This window comes from Ambystoma mexicanum, chromosome 1p (genome assembly GCF_040938575.1).
Source record: "Ambystoma mexicanum isolate Mex_15411 chromosome 1p, UKY_AmexF1_1, whole genome shotgun sequence".
NCBI lineage: Eukaryota > Metazoa > Chordata > Amphibia > Caudata > Ambystomatidae > Ambystoma > Ambystoma mexicanum.
In genome coordinates, this window is record NC_090921.1 from 1,007,116,247 (window position 1) to 1,007,134,141 (window position 17,895).

Here is a 17,895-nt window from a genome sequence, read left to right on the forward strand (position 1 = left end):
AAAACATTGTTGCAAATGACAGGTGCACCGCGAGCTGGGAACAGCGATAGTCCCAGACTGGGAGGCTCGCGAGCGGACCAATCAGAACATGGGGCTCTTATCACTTACGCCATTAACATTGACCAATCCTCAGAGGTCTTCATGTAACAATTTTCATGTATCAAATTGAAGGGACAGCCCAAGTATATCACCTGACTAACCCTCAACCACTAATACCGTTCTCTATATGTATGCTATACTAACCCTACCACTCGAGTAACCAACCCAGAGTGGAAATAGGTTTTTTGCTAAACTTTCTAAGGTGACGCAAGTAGCGCGTCATACTAAGGTAAAAAGGGCCTGCGAGCCCCACGATTGTGTGTGTGTCAGGACGGACGCGTACGATCCTTGACCCATCCCTGCCGTTTTGTCTAATAAACAGCAGAGTCACCTTGCTTCTTGCGTGTGTCTCATACTCTATCTCTTTTGGGATATACGGGAGGAGTTGGGGCCTCCCTGCCCGGAGGTCTACGGACGGCCCGGCCGACCCCGGCAGAATTCCCCCCGACAAGTTGGAGGCACTGCTGAGATCTGTTTAAGATCTGCTTTTTTATTTTTATTTTTTCCAGGTACTCCCGTTGCGAGGAGGCCCGGCGGCGCGGCCCCCTCTGCCGTTGCCCCCTTCTGAGGACTACAGGACCATCGCGGAACTGCGAGAAGACCGGACAGCGCAACCCGGATATTGGCCTTCGGGTGCCGGTTGAGAAGTATCCCGCCCGCGGTTGGCGAGTGTCCAGACGTGGTCCAGACGAGGGGAGGTGGCGAGCCGCTTGGAGGGGTGCACGCAGTCGAGCGGCCCCGCGTCAAGAGAACTTGGTGAGCATGCCACGCACAACAAGCAATGTGAAATTGTGAGGGAGGGGGGAGGAATTAAATACGGGAGGTGGGAGGTGTTGCACAGGTGCGCGGCGAAGGTTTGACAATTTAGTGTAGGCAATGAAATGAATGGTAGCCGAACGAGTGCGAGAGCAGTCGGCTACATTACGCGAGAGAGGGAGGTGGAGCACGAAAACATCACGTGCGGCCGCTCGTAGACACTGATTGGCCTAGGTCGCGACTACATGTAAGGGTGTGTGTGTGGTTTCCTATGATTTGGCATTTATTGATCAATGAGTAGATGAGGATCCCTATTGTTCGAGCAAGAAACTCGATAGGTAGATGACGTTTCCCTGTAGGCGGTAGCTAGTTAGTTGCCCAATACGGAAGATAATTGGCTGGTTAAGCCCTCCTGTCGAGGGGCGTATCACACGCGAGGCGACGCAGCGTGCGCAGTCCGATTATATTATTGATTACCTTGTTCCAGGAGTGACAGGAAGACAGCTGTGAGGTTAACGGGGGTAGATTGCAAGTGTATTTTGGACTTAAAGAATATATGAAGAACTTACCAGTAGCTCGAAGAGATCGGTGACGTCACCAGTAGGGCTTTCATAGGATATCCCGAGCACAAGGCATCTTTCTTTCTGAGAGTGGTGGGGAAGAGAACTGTGGTAAGGGAGTGGAAACGGAGATAAACGGTAATGAGTTGATCGGGGAAAGGCGAAACGTGGGACGTGGCTTCGCACGGAGAACGCCGGCCACGGCAAGTGTAGAAGAAGGAGGAGGAGCAAATGGAAATAGGACGACTGTATAAGAACGTCACAAGGGGTACGCAGCCGCAGGGGGCTACGTGCGCCTCGGCCGCAGGGGGCCGTAAGGGTGTTGTGTAAAGGAAGAAAGAAAGAAGAAAATATACAAATGTAAATACTATATTTTAATAATTTTCCTTAGCGGAGTATCGCAAGTCCCCAAACTTACGGGGCCAGGTAAAGGTATAAGGCTGTGTATTGTAAGTGTTAGTAAGATAATAGCTACCAAATAGGGGAAGGATAACAAGTGAAGCGCTACTATGTCATACGGGACAGGATCGGGAGGGTGGGGGAACACCCTCACTACCCCACTACAACACATATGTACAACACTGTCACCCCATAGGGAGAAACTGATCAAGTATAGCATAGAATGGACACAGGGGACGGACAACAAAATGATAACACCATGGCCGCCTAATGGTAGCTTCGATCCATATACCCAACATTCACTATTAAACCATCTGCATAATACATACAAAGGGAAGAAGTTGACACACCACGTGGAGGTGTTTAACTTATGGAGGATGTTCCAAGGGTCCCGACCAGGACCAAATGGAATGTTCACTGTGGGGGAAATACCGGAAGAAAAAGAGATTAAGGAGGAAGGAGAGAATGGGAAAAAGGGGAGCGAAGACCCAAAGATCACGGGGAACGGACAAGAGGGAGGAGAAAAGAATGATAACTCAAAAGAAAATGAAATAAAAAAGGAACAGAGCAACGATATACCCCTAGCAAAGGTAGTGAAAACAGAGGGAGGGGGGTTGTACCCTTTAAGAGAATTAGGAGAAATAGAAAGAGGACAGTTAAGGGCGGCTGAGGGGTACTCGAACCCGGCATACAGCCCGCCACCATATGTGGCTCATAGGAAGATGCCAGCAGGGGAGGGGAGGACTGGAGAAGAACAAACTGTGGAAATAGGACATGATGAGTGGGTAGCTGCGCGGATACTATTAAAATTACGAGGTTCATTAACAGGAGAAGAGAAGGAGGTAGTAAGGAAAATAGACGAGGATAATACCAGGGAGAGTGGAATGAGAGGGGAAGAGCTGTTACGACAAAAGGAAGAGATTTTGGAGGAACGACTAGCAGATAAAGGGATGCGCAGAATGAACTGATCAAACAGCTCGAGAGGGAGGAAAGAGAGAGAGCGAGGGGAAGGAAAGAAGGTAAGAACGAATTGGAAAAAATAAGGGAACAAACTGAGGAGCAAAGGAGAGAAGCTGAAAGGGTAAAAGCAGCAGCAGAAAGGGTATCAAGAGCAGTGCTACGAGAGAGGAAAAGGGAAGAAGAAGAGAAAGAAAAAGAAATGGCATTGTGGAAGAAGAGATTACTATCAGAAACGACTAAGAAATACAAAGAAGGGAGGGTGATAGAGAGTATATTAGAAAGGGAGAGGGTGAGATGGGAAAGGATATTGGAAAAGGTGAGTAGTGAAGTAATGGAGGAATTAAAAAGGAAGAGGGAGGAAATTGGTAGAGAGATGGAGGAGAGAAATGAAGGGGAAAGAGAAGATAGGAGAAGGGAGAGTGAAGTAAGGGGGTATGTGTATAGAGACACGGAAGTAGCAACAAGATCAGCGCAAAGGGGAGCGGTTGGTAAAGGAGAAAAGGGAGAACCGGACCTAATAGACTTAAAAACAGTAACAATAAAGGGGAAAAACACAGAGTGGGGGCTGCCGTTTGTGAATGACTTTTGTAGTGAGGAAGAAGAAGGAATGGAGAAGGAAGGAAGAAACAGTGAAAGGGAAAGTCTAGATAAACTATACACCACCCGGACCAATACAGACTCACCATGGATCTGTAGGAGAAAGGATGAACTGGAGAGAAGTGAGGAGGAAGAGCAAGGGATAGCGGAAAGACAGATACATGAAGACACACCGTCACCATCACACCCTCTCCCATCCCACCCTACATGCTCAACCACCTCACGCTCATCACGTACAATCAAACTTGCGCCCTTCACAAACGAATTGACACCCTATGCAGGTCGGCTTAGAGACCTCCCTAGACGCAGGCAGGAAGGACGAATATACACGCCCACATTAAATACAGGAAATGATGGAAGAAGGGGAAAAGATGGAGAAGAAAGAGTTACGAGCAGGGGAAATACGGACGAAATTGACGATGTAGGAGAGAGGGAAGAAGAGGAGGGGTGTGAGGACTCGATTTTATGGAACCCAAGGGATAAAACGAGACACAACTTAATGCCACTTCTGGAGAGGGGAGGGGTTAGACCACAGTACGTCCCTTGGAAGCATACAGACAAAGAAAATATAAAGTGCAGGCTCCCATCATTAAGTGGAGGTGCGGGTAAATGGATATATGAAATGGAAAAACACACCGCAGGACAGAAATTGGCAGTGGGAGATGTAAAGGGCCTTCTAATATCGATATTAGGGGATGCAGCGGATGACATTTGGAAGAGAGCGGGATTCCCTCGGGTAACAATAGCAAACACATCGCACGATGGGGCACCATTCGCAAACTGCAGACATGCACTATGGCAGGCACTGAGGGTACAGTACCCAGACACATCAGACATAGGAGCAATTACCTCAAGCAAGATGAGTGAGAACGAAGATCCTGTTGATTATATCCAGGAAATCCAAGAGAAGTGGCGCATGGAAACTAGAGAACAATGGGACAAAACACCAGAAATATTTTATCATATACTAGTACAAGGGCTCCCAGAAAGAGTTCAGAAACAACTAAAGAAAGTAGTGGGAATGGAAGCAAAAGCATGGCCAGAAATACAACTGACAATAGTGCATCATTGCAGGACATGGCAAGGAAAAATGAAACAAAAGGAAGAGGACAGGAAAACGGAAGAGGCTAAACTAGTACAGAAAAAACTTACTAAATACACAATGGAAGGGGCACTAATAACTACACCTACAACAATGACCCAAAGCCCCACACAAGTAGTGGCTGCACAAGATCCCTCCCAAATACCACCCTCACAGACTATAACACAACAGGTGCCGCCACTCCAACCATACACGACCAACATGGGAGGAGGATACTCAATGCCAGGAGCTGGGTATTATAATTACAACAGGGGAAGAGGAGGAATTATGAGAGGAAGAGGATATGGATATAACACACAACAGCAGGTGGGAGGACTTAGAAATTCCTACCCCACCGGGCAACCAGTATACCAGGACAACGCAGGAAGCTTTCCATGGCAGAGTAGGGAACCACCGGTGTGTTGGAGTTGTGGATTAGTAGGGCACATGTCACGCACGTGTAGAGTAAGACCAGGAACACCATCATGGAGCGAACAGGGACAACCAAGGCCCACACAGGAACAGCAAGGCATACAGCAACAGCAGACGTTGCAACAGGGAAATGAACAGCAACAACTAATAACACAACAACAGCCACAGACATATTCACTGCCACAACAACAGGTAGCGATAACACAACAACCCCAAGCACAACAAACACAACTGGGTAGGGTGACGGTCCTGGGACACAACCCTTACACAGGAAATGGTCAATCGTTGTACCCTCAATAGGACAGCCCACAGACGGCCTTGGTGTGTCCCATCCTGTCGGTAACACCTAATAGTGCGGAGGAACCACGCATAGAGGTAACGATAGGTGACAAAAAATTATCATTCCTCGTTGACGCCGGGGCGACCCGGTCTTGCATAAGGGAAGGTAAATTTAAGATGTCGGGCGAAGCCATGAACACCCAAGGATTCTCTGGGGCTAGAGGGTTGGTTCCTTTTACTGATAACATTCCCTTATCTATAGGAGATTATGACATGTCAGTCCCACTTTTATATTATAGTGCCTCACCAGTAAATATATTGGGGAGAGACATCATGAACAGGTTGAATATGACGATCTCCTTTACGGAGGACGGCATAATTTGCTCTACTCCAGGAATTAACATGCTCACAGCACGACAGATTATGCAAGCATACTCTGGACAGACAGCGATTAGGGCTGAGCCAGTAGATGGCGAACTCTTCCAGTACGGGACAGACATGGCATTTGCATGGATGCCAGGGATAGAGGGAAAGATCTGGAGGAGGCCAGCAGCCTATTTGTTCAGACCAGAAACACCAGTCAATGAACCAGAAGGAAAGGTGGTTCCAGTGGACATTGAGAGCATTATAGCAACAGCTGATTACATTGCGGTACATGCCCAAGACAGAGAAGGAAGAGCATGGAGGGCAGTGATAGCACTAGCAGAAGGATGTAGACTCACCCAGGTGTCAGATGAGGAGCTGTTTTCAGAAGAAAAGGAGGAAGGTGAAATGGTGTTTATGACAAGTGGCACAGAAAATTGCAATGGCACTTGAGGCACCCACATCCACCCCAGTTCCCTTCTTTGAGGAGGATATGACAAAAGTACCCACATCATTATGGACTACTAGCCCCTATGACGTGGGGTGCATAAAAAGTATAGGGGGAGTAAGGATAAAATTGAAAAAAGGTGCAATACTCCCCAGAGTGAAACAGTACCCACTATCAAAAGAGGCAGATGAGGGCATATATGAAACTATAACGGCCCTTATAGATAATGGCATATTGGTCCCCTCAGAATCACCATGTAACACGGCTGTATACCCAGTGCGCAAGGCTAGAGGGGGGTCTTGGCGCTTCATGCAGGATCTCAGGCCCTTGAACAACATAGTAGAAGCAGAATACCCCATAGCCGCAAACCCGGCCACAATATTGTGTGGCATTCCAGCAGAAGCATCACGATTTACAGTGATCGACCTTAAAAATGCTTTTTTCTCAATACCATTGCACCCAGACTCACAAGATCTGACAAGCTACACTTACAGAAACACAAAGTGGAAACACATCAGATTGCCACAAGGGTACTGCGAATCACCCTCAATCTTCAACAGAGTAATACAGATGGATTTGGGTAACATTGAAGTGGAAAGCACAGTGTTGCAGTATGTCGACGACATAATAATTTGCAGTACAAACGAAAGAACATGCAGAGAGGACTCATTAAAGATGCTGACAATATTGGCTGAAAAAGGTTACAAGGTAGACATGGAAAAGTTACAGTACTGTCAAGAACAGGTACTTTACATTGGTCAGCTCATATCCCAACATGGAAGAAAGATTGCACCACAAAGAGCACAGGCCATTTCAACAGACATACCCACGGACGTGCATCTTTATTATTTTTCCACATAGGCTCTCAAAATGCAGAAACGCAAGACGCATAATGAACTTATCTAAAAAGGCTTGCTCACGCTTCTTCTAAGAACCATGTACCATAATGAAGAATATAACGGAGACACGATACTGAGGATAGAGCAATATGATACCGTAACCTAAAGCGCTCTGCATCAAACGGTTCCACCTATGCACCAGGCCCAAGTAGGCCGCAAGCAAAAGCTTCCATGAACATTGAATGAGCAAGAGCTCGGTTGCTGACCCTGCAGAAAGAGCCCGGCGAAAGCACACCGCCAAGGGCACGATGTTGCAATCTCGCACGCCGCAAGCCGACGCCAAGGTCGCACCTGCAAGATAAACCAGGCACACAGTAGGAAAAACAATATTAATTGTGCTGAATTCTGCCTCAAACACGGTCCCACCTCACGTGACAAAGCCAAACCTGACAGGATGCCAAGCCCAGGAGGAAGGAGACGCCTGAATCCCACGTTTCAAGACACAGGCAGATACAATTAAAAGGCTCATTGGACATCTGCAGCAGTGGGAGTAGTCGACCTCCCAACATATGAATAAATCCTCACATTGTTTACACCTACCCATAGTAAAACATTGTTGCAAATGACAGGTGCACCGCGAGCTGGGAACAGCGATAGTCCCAGATTGGGAGGCTCGCGAGCGGACCAATCAGAACATGGGGCTCTTATCACTTACGCCATTAACATTGACCAATCCTCAGAGGTCTTCATGTAACAATTTTCATGTATCAAATTGAAGGGACAGCCCAAGTATATCACCTGACTAACCCTCAACCACTAATACCGTTCTCTATATGTATGCTATACTAACCCTACCACTCGAGTAACCAACCCAGAGTGGAAATAGGTTTTTTGCTAAACTTTCTAAGGTGACGCAAGTAGCGCGTCATACTAAGGTAAAAAGGGCCTGCGAGCCCCACGATTGTGTGTGTGTCAGGACGGACGCGTACGATCCTTGACCCATCCCTGCCGTTTTGTCTAATAAACAGCAGAGTCACCTTGCTTCTTGCGTGTGTCTCATACTCTATCTCTTTTGGGATATACGGGAGGAGTTGGGGCCTCCCTGCCCGGAGGTCTACGGGGCCCGGCCGACCCCAGCAGAATTTCCCCCCGACAGTGGAAGCCTGCCTAAGGGCTGCAGTTTGGCAGGAAAACCCTGGGACATGTAGTGCTAGACCCTTTGTTGCGGTGGGGGAATGGCACGTCTGAGAGGGCGCGGGGAACTAATCACTCCCATTAGTATGGGAAAATGTGTTGTTCGTTGAGTCCCTGTTTCACGGAATCCAATCTGTGAATCCACCTACATTCTAGGTCCAACAGGCGTCCTTGAATGTTGGGGCCATTCCGTACTCTTTCAAGAACCCACCATTTGATGTCTTGTGTGGTATGTTTTATGTCCAAATAATGTTGTACCAAGGGGGATGTGAGGTTTTTGCACCTGATCCGTGACCGATGTTCAGAGATCCGTGTGCCTACATTGCGCATAGTTTGCCCGACATACCGTAATTTACAGGGACATTCTATGCAGTAGACCACTTGGTTGGTTTTACAATTGGAAATATCGTTAAGAGTCCAGGTTTTTTTACCACTTGAAATTGGTGTATTTTGGACGTAAACTGACAGACCGAACACGAACCCCATGGATAGTGCCCTTTCAATGGTCTGAAGTTCCACAGACTGCTTTGTGGTAGTTTCTTGATGTACATAGAGTGCACCAGGTGTTCTCTAATGTTCCTTGCTCTTTTGTACGCAAATCGAGGTTTATGTTGGTCAGGGAGACATAATCTGGCGATGGGCCAGTATTTATGAATGATTTTTTTAATTTGGAAGGCATGCTGACCGTGCGTGACCACACATGTGATGTGGTCCTGAGGTTCCTCTCGAGTTTTGGGAGTGAGGAGTGAATCTCGGCAGGTGAATCTTGCCCTCTTCAGGGATCTAGACACCAACTTCCTAGAATACCCTCTTTCGTGTAGTCGATTGATTGCTCTGAAAATGAAGTAGAGTATTGCGGTCTGTCGGTTTTCGAAACGTGTTGCAGATTAATTTGCCCTGGTTGTGTCCAATTGTAAGATCCAAAAAATGAATCATGGTGTTGCTGTATTCCATTGTGAATTGTATGTCGGTACTGCAGGTATTCAGCCAGACAAAAAAGTTTTGTAGTGTGTCCTCAGATCCTTCTCATAGGCAAATAACGTCATCAATATAACGCCGACATTGTTTGATGTTGTCTTTCCATAAGTTGACTGGGTTGAAAATGAAATTTTTTTCAAATTTGGCCATGAATAAAATGGCCAAGCTCAGGGCAAATGCCGCCCCCATAGCGGTTCCCTTGGTTTGCAAGTAAAACTGTTTGTCAAATTCAAAGAAATTTTTGCTGAGGGCAAGTGTCATTATTTCAATAATGAATTCAGGCGGGGCTTTGGTCTCTCGGTTGGTTTCAATGAGATATTCATATGCACAATCTATTGCGGCTTGTTGTGGAATACTCGTGTATAGTGACTTAATATCTAGAGTCATTAAGAGATGTTTTTGAGGGTCAAATTCTAAATTTTCGAACATTTGAATTGTGTGCATCGTGTCTCTAATGTAGGATTCTGTGGTGATGCTAATGGGTTTGAGGAAATAGTCCACAAACTTGCATAATGTTTCTAAAATTGATCCACATCCTGACACAATGGGTCTTCCGGGTGGATTGGTGGAATTTTTGTGAATCTTAGGTAACGCGTATAGGCAGGGAGTTCTTCCGCCTGTGGTAATGAGAAAGTTGGATTCTTTTTCAGTGATCCAATCTCTTTCAAGAGCAAAGGAGACCAGGTGGCAATTTCGATAGTCAGTTCTTTCATGGGGTCTTTTTTTAAAAGTTTATAGCTTTGTGTGTCATTAAGGAGGTCCATGACCATGCGAAAGTATTGTTCAGAGTTAATTATAACAATTCTGCCACATTTATCTGCGGGTTTTATCACTACCTCCGATTTGTTCGCTAGTTGAGTCAGGGCTTCCCTTTCTGCTCGTGTGATGTTCTGTTCTCTGTTAATATGTTTTTTCTTGCTCAAACTTCTGAGATCTCGCAAAACACATCTTTCAAAGGTTAAAAGGTCAGCGGGGACTTGGTTCTCAGAAGGTGTGAAGGTGGATTTGGGATGTAGTCCTGTGTCATTCAAATCTTCAACAGTTTCATGTTCATTAAAGAAGGTGCGTAATCTGACGGTTCGTAAGAACCTGCGTACCTCCATCTCAGTATTGTACCAATCTGTATTACCGGATGGCACAAATGATAAGCCCTTTATTAGAACTGAAATTTGTGTGTCAGTAAGTTGGACATTGGCAGCAGAACAACAGATTAGAGGGTGAGGTCTTGAAGTACTCACAAACGAGTGATGTTACCCTATCAGCCCTGAATTTCGCACTGAACTCATTGCTAAATGTTTTTGAATTGCTAAAAGGGGAAGTGCAGGTCCACTCGGGAATACTGCTGGAACTCACTAAAGAAGTGGGGCAATGTGAATCTTCAATGGTAGGTCTAAGAAATGCTTTAAATACATCAGTAGTGCCATCATTAAACAAACTGACGGAGGCAGTCATAAAGCAGAGTCTTAATATAAGCCTGATTCACAGGGCTGTACAGGAAGCAAACAATGAAAAGAAGGAGCTCCAGGGAATGGTTCTTGAACTACTAAATTGCACCACTAGTAATAGTGACTCGCGAAGGAAGAGGAGATAGTGCCTCTGGATGACAAGTTTGGTAACACATTCGATGGTACTCCCCTTTCAGAATCGACCTTGGAGGAGTTTGGAAGAATGTCACAAGTAGCCGAGGGTGGAGACGTCAAAACAGTAGAAAGAAATGCAGACAGACACCCCATTCCTGTCCCATTGGAAGAACCTGCTGGAAAAGACCAGACAGAGAGTTCACACCAGAACTTTCACAAGAGGAGAAAAGCTCAAAAAAGGGTCTGGAAAACGGAAGAATGGTGTCTACCCCCCCCCCACCCCCCTGCACCCCTCCGCCCCATGGTGGAGAGGATGCATAGGAAATCAAAGAACCAAAAAAACAAAGAAGCCAAAGAATGTAGGCACAGCAAGCTTTATCATGGCCATAACAAAATCAAAGTTCAGCGGACCCAAATCAACCTGACAGTGTCCAGCGGCACACTAAACCAGTGGATTTGAAAGTCCAGGAGAAAGATTCCTCAATGATAGAGGACCAAAATTCAGGCATTCGAGATAAGCAACCAAGAAAGAAAGGGAAATTGCAGAAGACTCCTGGTGTACAGGTGATCGGAGCCAGCATAGGCAAACAAACAGAGACAAGGAAGGATGATTTAATGAATGTATCATCTGTCTGCCGCAGGAGAGTAAAAGGCTTGGACAAAGAGACCATTGACCAACAATCTAAGTGTAACTCAGGAGCAGCATACAATAACATAGTGTCAAACCTAATAAAATGGGTTTCCATTTTTTTACAGAAGAAAAAACAGACACTGAAGCAATTGGGTAATCAGAATGCTGCATCAATAATAACCAAACCTAAATTGCTAAAATTAGCTCCAATCTTTCTGCAAGGAACAATACAAATCAACAGGTGTGCCAGGAGACTATCACAGTGTCGTCCCCTAAAAGTTTATCTTTGGGGACTCAGGATTGCGGAAGGACTATTGTACCGATAGGAACTTCTGCTATCTCACCAGACACCCCGGGAAAATGAGAAAGAGATCAGTGCAAAGGCCAGCGGCAGGCGAGAGGAGGAAGAGATGGTTATAAATCAGGAGATAATATGTCAAGATGAGGACATAGTTCCAGCGGCATTCCAATAATGTGGTTTAAGAGTACACTAAAGGCATCTCTGAACCATGGTGCCATCCTGGCTTTTTGCAAGAATATCCCAGATTTATATTTGTTTTTCTTCTGAGGATATTGAGTTTCTTCGATTCACACTAGAAGACACTGGCCCTCATTACAAGTCCAGCGGTAACCGTGCCGGAAAAACCGGTAGGCTGCCGCCGGACCCGTAGTAAATTACCGGCGCCGGACTTGCCAGATGTACCAGGGCATTACATCCCGGTGGTCCAGTAAATCCGGTGCCAGCAATTCTGTTAATCCCCACTCGCGTGGAGTCCTATAGGACTCCACGGGAATGGGGACCGCAGAAACACTGGCACCATGTCGTAATGGTGCTGGTGTTTCCGTGCATTTCTGCGGCCGGGTGCCGTTCCGCCCGCCAGGTCAGACATGGCGGGTGGGACGGCACCCGCCCGCAGAACTCGTAGTTAGCCGGTCCAGAAAACGGTGCTGGTACGGTTTTACCGGCACCGTTAAATCCGGACCGGCTAACTTGTAATGAGGCCAACTGTTTTTGTGGCAGAGGTGCGGTTAAAATCTAGGGTGGGTGCAAGCGCTATCTGGACAGCTAATAAGGATCTCCAGAAATGTAGCCTAGAAGTCTACACAGCTCTGCCCGAAAGGGAGTTGGGGATTAAGGAGGGGGCAACCACAAGGTGATGAATGTAAACAAAGCAATATTAATAACAACAGAGGAATGACAGACCCAGTAACTGTTAATGCAAGCTATGACCAGCAGGGTGATTCGCAAAAGAAATTTTGGTCTCTTCTTCCTGAGATTCTAACTCAGGTATTTAAGCAGCTAGGTGTAGGAATGGAGTCTCTTTAGTTGCAAGGAATGGCGATGTGTGAGTTGGAATATATGGGATTCCAATTCTATTAAACCCACAACCATGAAGGAAGCCATTTTTGGAAACAATTATCTGGTATTCTTACAGGAAACATGGTTATTACATTCCTTTCAGCTGGAGGGTTTCATAATTTTTCATCAGCCTGCATCACTCCAGGGGAGGGGGAGAAACCATTGGGGGGCCTCGCCATCGCCACACGCAATACCATAATAGCGGAGTCAGAAGTTACACCTACTACAACAAAAGGAATTCTAGCAGTAAAACTGGGAATTAGAACTAGGGATCAACTTCAAACGATGATTGCCATAAATTTATATTGGAACCCTGCCTGATTCGACCTCATAGCCTACTTGGAATCGTTGGCTGATTTCCTGAAAAGAGTGAATTTATATCATCCGGCGATATAGGTTCTCTGGGCAGGAGATCTTAATACATAATGCATTGCCACCCTGGCCAGTGAGGGTAGGTCGACTGCTAAAAGAATTACTGCTTTAGGTAGGAGATGGGCAGCATTCTCCTCAGAGTGGAACATGGAAATGATCAATGGTAGAATAGAGGGAGATGTTCCCCCTGTAGCGACCTGCAAGCAGGGTAGCTCTACATCTACTATAGACTATTTAGGGCCTCATTACACGGTATGCGGTAAAAAACGGAATTTACCGGCATGGCGCTATTAACGTGTATGCCCTCACAAGAGGGCGGCAATAGCGTACCATTACGAGTTCGCGGACAAAAGCATAGCGCCATGCCGGTAAACCCCCTACCGCCATGGCGTTAAAGACCCAATAAAGTCACCTACCGCCCTCGACCAATGTGCTGATTGCACCTCCGCCCTCCTGCTGCATGGAAATATCGGTCACCGCTATTAGCGGTGACCGTTATTTTGCGGAACCGGAAATAGCATCATCGCATAGGAACGGGAAATAGCACGGCGGCCATCTTCAAAAACACAATCCATTGCCATCCTCTGCCCCCTGGACCTGTTACGAGTTGCTCAGAGTTGGAAATCATCCTGTACACCTGCATCATGCCCAAGGCCTTCAAAAAAAGCGCTGACAGGCAGCGCAAGGAGAAATTCACTCCTGAGGAATTGAATATGCTTACACAGACCCTGGCTGAGAATGCTGATGTCGTTTTTGCTAATGACATGTGGCGGCCCACAATACTGAGGAAGAAAGCCATCTGGGAACAAGTGGCTGTAAAAGTCAGTGCAGTCGGCACCCGCACAGTGGGTGAGTGCCGGAAAAGGTGGGACGACCTCAGGCTGTGGGTGAGGGGCATCCTTGCGGAGAACCACCGGATTGCCAGTGAAGGAGGAGCTGGTTCACCCATCCGACTCAAAGAATGGGAGGAGACCTGTGGGAACCTCATTGCAGTTGAATCCATCGAGGGAGTAGGGAGCATGGAGGTCGGCGTGGGTACCACTTCGGATGCAGGTGAGTGTACACATGACAGAATGTGATGTGAATGTACTGTTTGACCCATATGTCAGCACAGACTCCTCTCATGCATGGACACACATCCACACATGCATCCATCCCTCCCCATGTCAGTGTCAGACCCAAACAGACACACATGCGCACATCACCAGTCACAAGTTCCAAACACAACCATGCATGGATGAGGCACTGAACTGGCACATCACCTGCATCCACAACTACTAAGTCCCAATGGCCACAACTGCATCATTGATGTTAACTGCATTAAGTATATTGAAAACCAACCAATGCCATCCCCCTTCTTGTCCCTGACAGGCTCACACACAGATGGCGAGGATGCCGCTGATGCATCCCTGGCACCAGCGACTAGTAAGAGGCCAAGGGCCCAGGAATCGGAGGACACCCCCACAACTTCCAGGGGCAAGGGGGGAAGGTCACACCTGATGACCATGAAACACTGACGAAGTGCCACTGTCAGGGCAGCAGTAGCTGTACCACAAACTGCAGCCACACCACTGGAGGAGATCCCACAGGCACCAATAGCAGCCACCGAGGGCCCACCATCAGCTGCGGCAAGCTCCGCTGGTGAGGCAGCTGCCACTGCCCCCCTGTCTGATCCTGAGGACACCATAGTTGACCCAATGGGGATGCACACCCCAAGCCCCCCTAGTACCGCAGAGCCTGCACCATTCCAGACCCCAGGGTCTGATGTGACTGTTGAAGAGAACAATCCTGCCATCATGTCCCCCATGGTGGCTTCACCAGCTGCAGTGGATGCTTCTGAGGGCACTGCATCCAGAGCACAATCACCCAGCACTGCCCTCCAACTGACCACCATCCTGGAGGGTCAACGAGAATTGACTGTGCTGGTTGGGCAGCATGTTGAGGAGGTTGCCCATCTCAGGGAAAACATTGCGGAGACGCCGAGGCACTCCACTGACAGGATGGACGCGAACACTGACAGGCTGTGTACTGAGATTTCAAGGCTCAGGGAGGTCCTATCTCGCATGGCTGACGCCATGGACCGCCACTTCTTGCAACAAGGACAGTCTGCCCCATCATCATCTTCAGGATCAAGACAGACAAGCCCCCTCCGGCGCTCAACACGCACCACCAGGCGCTCGTCTGCCCATTCTCAAAATGCTGCCACAGACAATGACAAATAGGGGGTTGATGGAAATTCCACTGCGTGCATGGCCAAATGCATACATGGCAGGCACATGAGGAACTGTTGTGGGGGGTGGGGGGAAGGGTGTTATGGGTGTGTCGCGCGGGATGGGGGGAAGGGTGTTATGGGTGTGTCGTGGGGGGTGGGGGGAAGGGTGATATGGGTGTGTCGTGGGGGATGGGGGGAGGGTGTTGGGATGTTCAGGGACTTGCACTTTTTCACCTTTTCATTACTCAATACACTGGTTTATGTTCAAAACACAGGCCTGGACATCCTTATTGTGTCTGTGTACTTTATTGGCAACAGGGTCCATTGCGTGCTCACAAACATACACCAGTGCATTACTAACAATATCCATGTGACAGTACGAAAACATATTCCTCAGAATATTTGGTTGATCAGATGCTGTCTCACAGCAAGTCCCTCCTGCCCATCCCCTCTTGCAAGACCTGCATCCCCTTCACCTCCGTCCTCATCACCATCATCATCCTCATCAGGTGCTTCTATTTCAACGTCAGGGGGCAGCGGCACATTCCGGCTGATACACATATTGTGCAACATGACACATGCCATGGTGATCTTGGACACCTTCTCATGTCCATACAGGAGAGCGCCACCAGACCTGCTAATGCACCTAAAACGTGACTTCAAAGGGCCAAAGGTCTGCTCGATCACAATGCAGGTCCGGGTATGTGCACGGTTGTATTCCTCCTCGTGCCTGTTCTGTGGGTTCCGTACAGGTGTGAGGAGCCAGCTCTTCAGGGGATAGCCCGCATCACCTGTATGGGGGAGGGAACGGGGTCCTGTCACTGTTCACCTCAAGAGCGGCCTGTTCAAATGACACAAATTGGCATTGCATTGTGATTCACGTACACAATTGACAGCATACATGCAGATGGTCTGTGTGACAGCAATGTGCAAGGGGGAGCTACACCCTGCAAGTGGACATGCCCCATCAATGCCTCCAGCAGTAATTGACATGTCCTGGGTGAGGCGAGGTCTCTGGTGTCCCTGGGGCCAGGCAGATGTAGTTCTGCACTGCTGGTGTACTGCCATACCAACATTGATGTTGCCATGCAGTGAGGCATCGCTTCAGTGGTGGTATAGGTGCGTGGTGAAATGCTATGGCTAGGGTTGAACCATTTGCATGCATTATGGGGCACATTGCATATTTGATGTTGGGGTGGACTAATTCAGGATGGCTCTCTTGATGGCATGTGTAAAATGTAATATTTTGTGGCGTGGAATGTTGTGCAACGTGTATGTGGATGGATGTTTAATGTTTCTAGACCTGGATTGTTATCTATGTTGTGTAGCTTATACCTGAATGTCGCTTCATCTCAAGTACGTTGCGGCCTTCCCAGATGGACATTGGCGTACATCTGTATGTGCATTTGTCCGGCGGACGACAAGCTACACCCATTTTGAGTATGTACCCCCCCCCCCAAAACACACCCAGTTGGAGTATGGATCTCTCCCCCCCCCCCAAAACACACCCAGTTGGAGTATGTAGCGCTCCCCCCCCCCAAAAAACAAACCCAGTTGGAGTATGTATCTCTCCCCCCAAAACACAGCCAGTTGGAGTATGTAGCTCTCCCCCCCCAAAAAACACACCCAGTTGGAGTATCTATTTCTCCCCACCCAATCACACTGCCATGTGCTTGCCCTGCTACTCACCAAGTAGCCACGAACGTTGTGCGGTTTGTCGCTCCATGTAGCGTGGGATAGTTGAGTTCCGCAGGACCATGGAATCATGGGTTGATCCGGGAAGTCGGACACAGCAATGTGTGATTAGCTTGTTTGCGTCACATACCATTTGGACATTGATGGAGTGGAATTGCTTCTGTTTCGGTAGACTACTTCATTGTGATGTGGGACCACCAATTCCACATGAGTACAGTTGATGGCCCCGATGCAACTTGGTATGCCTGCCAGTGAATAGAATCCAACTTTTGTGTTTGCAATCTCCTGTGCAGTCCGTGGCATGGTTATGTGTTCAGGTGCATGCTTCAGGAGGGCATCGAGTACCTGGTTCAGCGTGCGGGAGAATACTGGTTGTGAGATGCCATGCATCTGTCCCACTGTATGCTGGTAGGTGCCTGTGGCCAGGAAGTGGAGCACACTCACCACCTTCAGTAGCGGGGGATGGCAGTTCTGATGTCTATGAGGCTCACAATGTCATTGTGTATCATGTCCACGATGCTGGTGATGGTATCCCGGTCCAGACGGTACAGGGTGTGTATCTGCTCAGGGGTTAGGTTAAATGGACTGGCTCTGATCCTGGGGATTGGTGGGTGCCTCTGTGGTATGATTAAGTGCTGTGGTGGTGCTTGCTGTGCCTGTCTTGCCCTCCTCCTCCTCCTGCATCTCCTTTGTGCTGCCTGTTGTTGTTGCAGCTGCGCTGCAATGAGGTCCTCCAGGCCATGTAAAGCTGCCAGTATTGGAACCATCTTGGTGTGGGAAGGGGTGTGTGAAGGGGTGTGGTGAGCTCCTTTTGAGCTGCCACAGTATCCATTGCCTCCACCTGTGCTGATTGTGTCCACCTGTGGCAGGTGGGAACACTGCTCAGTTCTCTTAACGGGTGGTTCGCGATGCCGGTATTAGCACCATGGCGGTAAGGGGTTTGGGGGGCTTTACCATACCGCTATTGGCATGTCCACTAGCCTTGTGATGCTGTGCTAATAGCGGCATGGCATAATTTACGGGATGGAGGGTCGCGCACGCGGCCTGCCCGCTATTAGTG

At 48.1% G+C, this 17,895-nt stretch overlaps 1 protein-coding gene across 2 annotated transcripts in view; it reads right to left on the bottom strand.

The window, feature by feature from the left end:
- FCSK (fucose kinase) overlaps positions 1 to 17,895 on the bottom strand; it is a 1,510,689-nt gene that overhangs the window by 1,487,297 nt on the left and 5,497 nt on the right. The window contains exon 2 of one of the 2 annotated variants that reach the window (XM_069654992.1): positions 4,221 to 4,294. The exons of the other annotated variant lie outside the window; for it this stretch is intronic. The gene's annotated coding sequence lies outside the window, so the exon portion shown is untranslated. The remainder of the gene's footprint in view (positions 1 to 4,220; positions 4,295 to 17,895) is intronic. 2 annotated transcript variants of the gene reach the window in all.